Source organism: Ambystoma mexicanum, chromosome 3q, assembly GCF_040938575.1.
Source record: "Ambystoma mexicanum isolate Mex_15411 chromosome 3q, UKY_AmexF1_1, whole genome shotgun sequence".
Taxonomy (NCBI): domain Eukaryota; kingdom Metazoa; phylum Chordata; class Amphibia; order Caudata; family Ambystomatidae; genus Ambystoma; species Ambystoma mexicanum.
The window spans coordinates 784,514,072-784,525,114 of record NC_090926.1 but is presented as its reverse complement, the minus strand read 5'-3'; the positions used below and the strand labels follow the sequence as shown (position 1 = coordinate 784,525,114).

Sequence of the window (11,043 nt, the reverse complement as noted above, 5' to 3'; positions counted from 1 at the left end):
AAAAATAACTGGACACGTTTTTTCTGTTTATTGTTAGACCACTATCTATTAGTGCAAAAGCAGGGCATACAGGGTTTTTGATAAAACTATGTAGATAAGGCAAAGTGCAATAAATGATTTACTCAGTATCGCACACTTTCGTTAAGCGATGAAGCTGGGATTTGAGACCAGTCTGCAACTTAACCATAGTTCTCAACTCACAGGCTTTTGGTGGGTGTAACCCGCCTTGCAATCAGCTGACTCACCCGCCAAGTTCCCTATAAACCCATTCACTTCAATGGGCGCTCAGCCGCCCCAAAAAAAGGGTGAGAGCTATGCTTAAGCACTTGACCACATATCTTCTCAGATCTAGTTGTGCGGAGTGTGTGTTTTAATGCGAGCCCAAAAATGTGCTTTAGGTGTCATTGCAAATGTACTTTCAAGACTTAAAGCCGCACAACAATAGATTTGTGTTTATTTTATTAACGGATGCCAGTTTCGATCTGGAATAGCTTACAATAACACTTTTACACATGGCAGAGGCATTCCTGCAAAGGGTACCTGGACAATAGTACAACGATGAGAACAATTGGTGAGCCAGGTTAGAAGGGTGTTAAAAAAAAAAGTGGGTTGCAGCACTGGAAGATTCAGTGACCTTGGGGACAGAGAAGCAGAGCAGAGACTTTCCTTCAGCGGTTGGCAGGCTTGGCTAGCTCAACACGATGGTGCACAGAGTGAGCCATCTGGGAGCACAAGGGAGATGGTGGCGCTAGAAGACTCGGCGTGTCTCTGATGCAGAGACATAGGGCCTCATTACGAGGTTGGCGGTAACCCGCCGGTGTGACAGCGGGTTGCTGCCAACCCCTTAATACCGCATCCGGCACCTGACTTTCCAATGCCACCAGGATATTACAAGTCCCTGCGGCGCAGGAAGTCTGGCGCCGGTTTTGTAAGTCCCCATTCCCATAGAGTCCAAAAGGACTCTATGGGAGTGGGGAGACGGAAGCACCAGCACTGTTGCTAATGGTGCCGGTACTTCCGTGGCGACACTGCCTACTGGCGTCAATGTGCCCGGCAGGGTCAGACCTGTGGGGCGCAGCAGTCCCGGCAGACAGACTCGTAATGTGGCTTTCAGGAAACCAGGGTGCCGGTAAGCCGGCACCCTGGTTTCCGGAAAGCCATACTCGTAATGAGGCCCATACTGTTGGCGTCGGGCAAACTGGGAGATGAGGTGGTGTTTGAGTGTCAAGGTGAAGAATAGCTCTGCTGTGTCCCTTGCAGCAGCTTGAATGGTGCCAGAGGTGCCCGAACTGGCACTGAGGCAGTTCAGAGTGGCAGGGGTAGTCAGGGCCACTTCCTTTGTTCTGTGGTTGCTGGCTGGGAGACCCAGTCCAGGGATTCCAGGGACAAGGTAAGTCCTTCTATTTTGCACTTCAGCTCCAGGGAGCTTGGCTGGCACATACCAGGGATCCTTCACCTCCAGTGATTAAGAGCCTGTATCCAGTGCAGCCAGTATTGATGGATTGATACAACAGCAGTTCACCTGCATTGTTCCCTGGGGATAGTTAACAGGCCGAGTTCTCCTCGGAGTGGGGATGATGAGGCCCGAGCTGTCCTCTGCCTTGGATGCCTCCTGTCTTCTGCTCGCTTGTGAAGGACTTTGGAATGAACTGCATTTGCAACAGAGGTCCAGTAAATTCATCTTGTTCTTCAAGAGTCCAAAAATAAAGCCAAGAAGGAGATGTTCCTCTCCCTATACAGGTAAAATGTCATAAGGAGTTGATCCAAAGCAACCCTTCTCTAAGCGGTCCAATCCAGCCTGTTGTAACAAGTGTCCTTTGCCTTATGACATCACAGCCAGGCTGCCTTGCCTGTACGAAGTGTTGGGAACCGGAAGAGGTATATATCCCTAATAGAAACTGAGATGGTTTAACCCTTCTCTGAGCCCACCTTTTACTCTTCCTTTCCTGACTCTGTCTGCTTCCGATGCTTGGTGACTTCAAAGGGACTGCAGTTATCAATACTATGGGGCGAGTGAGACATCTTTTATGTCAGTGCTGCCTTTGAAGCACCGGTTCCCAAGAGTCCACCGGGGGGATGTTTGTGTGCCCTGGGAGGAAGGTGTTTTTCTTCCTCAGAAGAATCGGAGGCAGCATCCTGTCCAGGAGAAAGCTGATGGCAAACTGAACTGTGTTGAGCCCAAGGTTGTAATCGGCAACATTATTTGAATGCAAGGAACTTGTGAACAAAGAACTTGTATGTGTTTGAACTTTTGGGAAATCCCAGAGAAGGGCCAGCTGCAGAGTGGTCAGGTGCCGCAGGAGTGCTCATTCGACGTACTGTCACAGGCCCCTTTTGTTTTGTATTGAAACTGCAAGTACCAGAAGGCCCTAAGAAAAAGCGGCGTGAAGTGTCAGTGGTCCTACAATGGGCACGTCAAATCCCTTGTACAATCAACAGTCCCTGACCCATTGCCAAGAGAAAGCTAAGAGAAGGGAAACCATGCTTTCTGATGAGATGAAGCAAATCATTAACTGTTAGCCATCTTTAACACAGAACTATGTGAACCTGACAGAGGGATGTCAAGGGAAAAGCTAAGAGAAGTATATATTATATTGATAGTATTGATATTGAGAGTGAAAGGCCGTAGTGTACCTGGCAGAGGGAGTCCCACGTTGCAAGAAGGATCCGAGCCTATCAGATGGAGATCCAAGGGGCGAAGTGCAATCACCCAATTTGCAAGATTACTGAAGGAACTTTTTGTTGTTTTGATCCAGCAGGCCTTCTAAGGCAAGAGACTTTGTAGAAGAGAGACTTGTTCCCTGAAGGTTCTGGTATTGTTGAATGGAATTGTGGACCTCGTGCTGGAGAGGCCCAGGAGTGTGCTTGTGTGTGGGAGTGGGAGTCCCGCCTTGTCCTGTGCTTAAAACGTGGGGAAGCAGTAACCAGCCATGTAGGCCCTTTTTATTTGACAAGACGCCACTAGGACTGCCTTATTAGTGGATGGTCGTAGATTGCTCCCATCTTAGATTTAGGTTTAGAATAGGCGTTTTGTGCACCCATTATACAGTTTAATAAACACCCTTGAACTGTGATCATTTGTGTCTGTCTTTACTGGTGCCATCATGAGTTCCTTACAGCGATCACTACCAGACCTCTCCTTTTCTTAACAAAAGTGAGTCTCAGACAATGTGTTAATTTCAAAGTCACAATATCTTCCATGTAATTTGCTTTTCCTTCTGGTACTTTCAGCATCCTTGACTTCTTTCTATGTATTTATTTATGTATCCATTTTCACATTTATAAAGCGCACTAAACCTGTGGGCATCAAGAAGCTGTTACATATTCTGAAAGCCCAGTAAGATTGTTTCTGCTCGCAGAGTTGGTGGTAGAGCCTGTCACTGTCTGGAAACTTGAGCCACCAGCCTTTGCCCTTTTGAATTTGCATAGGCCACTCTGGATGGGCTGGAAGATTGAACTTTCTGGATTTCTTCAGAGAGGTATGGGGGAGCAGTCTTGTTGAGACATCTGTGCGTTATTGACAGTGTTTTGAAAGTGGTGAATTGGGAACCAGTGAACAGACTTTCTTGCAGCCGAAATCTGTTCTCTTTTGGATATGTTGAGTGCTGCCCGTTGGGCATTATTTTTGATCCCCTGCATTTTTTGGATGTTGTAGGTCGAGGTGCCTGCAAAGAGTGCATTACAATAGTCCTGTCTGGATCGTATGGTTGCACAGGTAATTTTCAGGCAGCTATCTTGTGAAAGGAAAGGTCTGAATTAATTAATTAGCTTTGTGGCATAGGCCTCAGAGGAGGCAATGGCATTCACGTGTCGGGTTAAGGAATGTGTGGCATCCAGGTACACTCCCAGTGTCTTCACTGCCGGCGAGACTGGGATCGTATTGCAGTCGATGTTGAAAGTTGCATATTGTGCATTGAGTTTCTTTATCACTGCCAGGGGGTGGGGCTATGAGGAGGATCTCAGTCTTGTCATCATTCAAACATAGACGATGGGTGGCCATCCATGCCTGGATGGTCAAGTAGACGGAATTGAGCTTGCTGGAATTGTCCAGTAGTTGCCAGTGAGGGGGAGGAGGATATGATTATCGTCTCTGTAATTGGTGTAGGATATGCAGAGGGAGTCTAGAAGACTGAATAGGGGTTTGGTGTATATTTTGTATAGTGTAGGGAAAAAGCAGGACCCTCGCGGTACACCGCAGGATATAGGAGCAGGGGAGGCACTGGCCTTTGCAACGAGCACTCTGAAGGTTCTTTCTTTTAGAAAAGTGGCAATCCATGCTGTGGTTTCTGAAGAGAAATGGGCTGCCGTAGTGAGGTGGTGACATAGTATCTTCAGGTAGATGCGTTCAAAGCTGCTGAGAGATCCAAGAGTAGAAGGAGGGCAGGCTTGCTTTCATCCCTCAACTCACCCAAGAGCTTTTTCAGGTCTAACAAGGCGGATTCATGCCTATATACAGTTTCTTGCATGGACACCATATCGCGTAGATGACATTACTAGTATTACAATAAGTAAACTGCACCTGTGACCATCATTTCTCCAGACCAACAGATTTGTATGGTCTAAAAAGGCGGATTCAGTTCCGTCCGTGGCTTAGGCAGAAACCAGACTGACGCATTCCCAAGATGTGGTTGGGTTTCAAAGAAGTGCTGTACTTGAATGTAGGCTGCTCTGTACAAGATTTTCAGGAGCAATGGGATCGTCATGATTGGTTGATAGTTATTCAGTATCATCAGGTCTAGAGCGGGTTTTTTGATAAGGGGGAGTACCCAGGCTCCCGTGGGGCTAGCTGGGACCAGACCTGTGGTGAAGGAGGCATTGATGACAGCGGTGCTGAAAGTGGCCAGGACCCCAGTGCATTCCTTAATGATGGAGGGAGGGCAGATGTCTCCCTTACATCTTGAGGGTTTTAAACCTTTTATGATGGTTCTAGGTTCTAGCTCCGTAACATTGGCTAAGTGAAACGTAGGCAGAACTTGTTCGGTCACAAATAAACAATAGAAAGACACTGGGTAAAATGTTAACGGTCCCGAGATTCGTCCCCAACTACTGGCTTGCGGCAGCTTCTAAACTAGACAATCTCGTTACCTTCATGATGTAACCCCTCTAGGAAAACAAGACCCATACCTTTTTATTTACTTTCCACAATTAGAACAATCTCACCATCCACACTGTATCAATTAATTACAAAACTTTATTATTACAATATATAAAAACCGTTTTAAAATTGGTGAGAAACTGGAGTGCAGAATAACTTCTGCCATAAGTTATCTCAAAAAGTGCAATTGGATAATAAAAAGAGGTTCTTTCTATCTCACTAGTGCATTTATACATACCTACAAAAACAATTCACTCTACCACTTACTGACACAAAATTAGACCCCATGTGATAATAAACACATCTGTCGAATACAGAAATAAGACAGGCCCACTTGCAGGTTGCTCTCCTAAAACATCTAGTATCCTAAATAGGTGAATCCTTGTGCATACAATCTCAAGGTTCTACTTAACTCAACAATTTATTAGTAGGTGTTGTCATATTGTACACCACCACAAAACACCCAACATGTTTTGTTCTTTTTCGACAGTATAAACAAGATGTAAGAACTTGTTCAGGGGAAAATCGACAAAACAGGTCTTCACACTCTAACACACTCCTCACGGTAGTGTTTTTCTTAAACCTTCAGGTAAACAGCATGAAAAAACAGCCATCAATGCTGCTAACTATTAAAAAAAGCCAAAACATAAAGGAGCAATAAGTCTCCTACTGTTGGCTCACCGTGACAGTATTTGTTGTTAACAACTTCAACGGATGCATAGACACGTCTTCAAAGTAGACTTGTAATCTGTTAACATAAACACACCAATCAGCATCGATCGTACCACCATTGACCGTACCACTAGAGCTCAATGCACAAGCATTTCTTATTTTTTAGAAAATGCATCTACAAAAATGTTTCTTGATAAATTAACCACTTGGTGTGTCAACAGAAGTCGTGATGCCCAGGTTTAGATGTTTCACAAACCAACACCCGCTCACTGCAGTGCAGGTGACTGAAACTAGTTAGACCAGCTTGTTGCCTCTCCCAGTAATGCTCGTAACTTCGAGGCGAGGGATGCTATTACTAATACAACGGGTATACCTCGTTGCGTGCATGGTCACTACGACCCCTCATACAACTCATTGCACAAGTGTTGGTGTTACAAATGAACTCGCTGCTCTCAACATAACATGCCACTAATGTGGGTTGGGGAACTGGACTTACCCTTTGCTTGGGGGTATCCATAACCCCACGTGATGCTGGTATGATAAATAAATCCTTATTCAGGGTTTACACAACGTCGCCACTTTCTGGATGCGGTCGCACTGTTGATGCGTCTTTAAAATGGAACCGCTCGTTTCCCAGCAAAGCCTAAACGGTAGTGTAAAAGCAGAGGACACAACCTATATTACTACTTGCAGCACAACAGTCTATAAATCCCTAAACTCGTAACACGGAAACACAGTGATAGGGAAGAGATACATAGTGTAGAAAGGAAAGAGAGTGGGGGCTGACGGAGAAGTCCTTCGGTACTTACTAGAGCTGCGTCTCCATTTCATCACTTCCGCCTACGGCAAAATCACGTATCGCCAGTCACCTGATCCTGCGACGTCTGCGAACACTGTTGCTTTTAAAGGCGACCGTTCTGCGCGGCTGGATGTTATTAAGCCGTGTGTGGCAAGTCATGTGATTTTCCCCTGGTGTTGTTAACCAAGATTTATTAAACACGGGAAATCGCTCCACGCCTGGTTTATAATTGGACGGCAGAGGTATTACTGCTCTAATCACAGGTAATGATATTTATCTCTCCTATCAAAAACAATTGGTTAAAGAATAACCGGACTGTCCGAGCCCTACACGTGCTAATTCATATGTGCTTGTGGCTCCTTAATGAACCACCTGGAAGAACGTACATTAGTCACCTTTTTAAGATGGAATACATATTCATTCTGCAGGGAATAATACCCATAAGCCAACTATTATCTGTCTAATTCACACAGTAATTAAGACAAAAAATAAGAAAATAATTAGCCAAAATTCCGGTCTAATCGACAGCCTCATTCAGCCCTGTAACTGCTGATTTACACACAAAAAATCAACCATTGTTCTTTCACCTGTAGTCTTTTAATCACTGATTCTCCATTATTAGATGGTGAAATGTGTCCACCTGCAATCATCCGTTCCATGGTCCATCATCGAAAAATGATTTACCATTGGCGCTGTAGAAACCCTTTTCTTGATACAGCTCCTGTGCTCTGAAATTCTCACCTTGATTTTGGGTTCTGTCATGCCTATATACAGTTTCTTGCATGGACACTATATCGCGTAGATGACATTACTAGTATTACAATTAGTAAACTGCACCTGTGACTATAATTTCTCCAAACCAACAGATTTTTATGGTCTAACAAGGCAGATTCAGTTCCGTGGCCTGGGCAGAAACCAGACTGACGCATTCCCAAGATGTGGTTGGGTTTCAAAGTGATGTACTTGAATGTAGGCTGCTCTGTACAAGATTTTCAGGAGGAATGGTCGATATTCAGTATCATCAGGTCTAGAGCAGGTTTTTTGATAAGGGGGAGTACCCAGGCTCCCGTGGGGCTAGCTGGGAGCAGACCCGTGGAGAAGGAGGCATTGATGACGGTGGTGCTGAAAGTGGCCATGGCCCCAGTGCATTCCTTAATGATGGAGGGAGGGCGGATGTCTCCCTTACATTTTGAGGGTTTTAAACCTTATTATGATGGTTCTAACTTCTAGCTCCGTAACATTGGTTAAGTGAAACGTAGGCAGAACTTGTTCGGTGACTAAGGAGGTGTGGGAAACAAGTGGAGGTGGTTGGGTAGCTTGGATGGTGGCTTGCTTCAGGTTGATTTTGGTGTGCAGGGTGTCCATCTTGTTGATCAAAGCTGTTTGTATGCTAGTACACCTTGCCTCCTCTTTGGTGAAAGCTGGGGGTTCCATTTCCCTGAGGATTATGAACATTTCTGAGGTATTATATTTTACGTTTTCAATTCTCGTATTGTAGGTGGTAGTTTTAGTGAGTAAGATGGCTTGTTTTGCTATGGTGGTGAAGCTCTGTCTCCGATCATCCTGAGGGTGATTGCTTCCATTTTGCTTCTACTAGGTGTTTTTCTGCTTGAAGCTCTTGGAGGTCAGGGGTGAAACAAGAGTTTGTACGAAGTCTGGGTTTTGTTTTTTAAGGTGCTAATGGGGCGATAGCATCGAAAGCTTTTTTTCAGAGTCTCAGAGTAGAGGTTAGCAAGCATACTAGGGTCAATGACGTTGAGGTGCTCAGATTGGAGTGGATTGAGCAATGGCAGGATATGTTCTTTGGCTACGGACAAGTGTGGTTGGCAGGGAGGTGTTGAGAGCATGGAGTGGAGGATTGGTTGTATAGTAAAGGTGAAATGTGAAAGTATTATTTGCAACCTAATCGCAATCTTTACAGCGAGCTCACTATTGTTGGCTGTTAATTTTTAGTGGTGAGGTGTCTGGGGCTGCAAGGTAATAGTGCCACTGAGGTTGCCCAATGGATGTAAGAACTGAGAGAGGAGATTATATTACCTTTTATGTAGCGCCTACAGACAAAAGTAGTTTACGGAATGACAGGCAGAAGCATAAAAGTAAGTAGGAATTAGTTTTTATTAGTAATCCAATCTTGGTAGGTTTTGAATAGAGTAAATGTCCTGAACCCTAATATTTTGTTCACAAAAGGGGGAAGTAAAGTTAGTACCAAGTAGGGTTTATATGATTTATTTCCCTTAGTGTTATTTACACAGTAAGGGATCTTTCTTGTAGTTTATGTCCTTAGTCCTTATTATTTCCTCATAGTAAGGTTTTGGAACTTGATTCTTTCGGGGTCCATTGATTTAACTAATTGTGGCTCTTTAGGGTTGTTTCCACAGGTAGAATCCTAGGTAGTTGCTTATGTCCTCAAGGTCCTTAGTTATTACTTGATAGTAAGCTCCTTGGAGAAACACGTGTCAGGGGAATTAGGTACACCAATAGTGTAGTATTGGTTCTTCAGGAGGGTTGTAAGTAACTTGTCTAATATGTTTTGGGTCTTTGTCTATATCCTGGTTTACTCAATGTGTTGTTTGAACTATATGTAAATACAATTCTTTGGTTTGCAAATGAGAAAGAAGACAATAAATGAAAAGAAATAGGTTAGAAAGGTGATAAATTGTATAGCTGTCTGTTGGTTAGTACAACTATGCATGCTTCTGCTAGGTAGTCTAATGCGGTTAAGTAGCTGGAGCTCAATATGGTTCTTAGCTTGGTTGGCAAACGAGGCTGAACAGAAACAGATGCATTACTAATTGATGGCTATGTATTGTAATGCAAAGTGGAAGACCAAATTTGAATACATAATAGTAGCGTGTTTACGCTTAGGGAATAGTCCTTGCAATGTGGAAAAGCCATGGGTATCACATTAAATATCTGATTGCCGTTTTCTAATGGTAATTACATAAAAGAATTTGGATGTTCCAAATTTGACGTGCTCGTTATTCTAATTAATTCGTCCTTATTGGGTAAAAGTGAGTGAAGTGTATCTTTAAATACTAACGAATGCTTACAGACATATGAAATATAGTCGGCTAATAGAGAGTAGCGCTTCCCTATGAGATTGCTGTGGTAGAATTCCACGATGTTGTTCTGATATAGGGTTCTGAATTGGGTATTTGTTCCATGCTGCTATGCTGGTTCAGGTGTAGCGTGTGTGAGCACCTAATGAGAAAGTCAAATGTTGCGAGTGAATTGGTGAACTTAGTTGCGTCTACATAAAGAAGCTATGCGGATTAACATTAAAGGTGCCAGAGTAGATGTCATATTTTTGATGTGGCGGCTTACCTCAGATTAAGGTGAAAGAGAAAGTGAAGTTGAGCGTCGGTATGATAGCTGAACTCCATTCCAAATCACCATTGTGGATACGTACTGGGTTAATTTAAATAGCGTAATGATGTCTTGATCACGTGCAAGTGGTTTGACAGCTACGTAATGATTGTAGCGTTATGGTCACCTTTTAGTTAGGGCAAAGACACTCAATTCGAACTTTCATAAAAAGTAACTACGTTTCACTTTGATGCAATGTTTCATGAGCCTTGGGAGGCATTTGCTTAAGAAAGTGGGTGTACATAATTAGTCTGTAGAGCAAGGCAAATTATAGAAATGCGATATGTGCAGCGGTATTTCTCGCGCTGGTTTAATTATGGTGAAAGGTGTCATTGGAACAATGTGAACACGGCGCGTGAGTTAAGATTTGCAGCAAGAGAGTGGTTATTGCCATCTCGGGTCAGATAAGGGGGCTGCTCTATGCTGTTTCTGGTCGAAAAGAATGAAAAAGTAAAGAAAAGTGAAAAGAAGAAAAGGTATGTGGTACTTACTGTGAGTGAACTGTTAATGAAGTTCACTTGAAACTGTTTTGAGTCTAAGGTAATAGTAACCACATTTGGATATATAATTAATGGAGTTCAGGACCTCCATGTTGTGTGAGGAAATTGGGTTAGGAAATAGTAGTGATCCTAACGAGTGTTGTTTGCATAGAAAGGGACTTTAGATTCGTGAATTAGAGAAAATGGATCATCTCACTATCTCCGTTAAGGCCAGAGTGGCAGCAGTCCATAAGGCAGATCCATTTTGCCGCCTGTTGTTGGAGTAGGCATTCCCAATTTCCCCCTCTGGCGGGTTTATTGATTTTTTTTTTTTCTTCAATTCCCAAGAATCTGATTGCCTCAATTCATTCATGTGGGTGTGTATTGAAAAAAATGGTATGCCAGTGGAGATGTCATATCTCAATTTTTTTTATATTTTCTTTTTTTCTTTTTTTACATAGCGGATGTGTTCTGAAATTCTACCGATGTAGATTTCTACTTCCACAACAAGAGGCAAAATGGATCTGCCTTATGGACTGCTGCCACTCTGGCCTTAACTCAGATAGTGAGATGATCCATTTTCTCTAACTAATTCACGAACCCAAAGTCCCTTTCTATGCAAACAACACTTG

The 11,043-nt window shown here is 43.6% G+C and overlaps 1 protein-coding gene across 1 annotated transcript in view; it reads left to right on the top strand.

Moving 5' to 3' along the window:
- The window catches only part of MRPL58 (mitochondrial ribosomal protein L58), an 83,281-nt gene that overhangs the window by 587 nt on the left and 71,651 nt on the right, over positions 1-11,043 (top strand). The gene's annotated exons all lie outside the window — the stretch shown is intronic.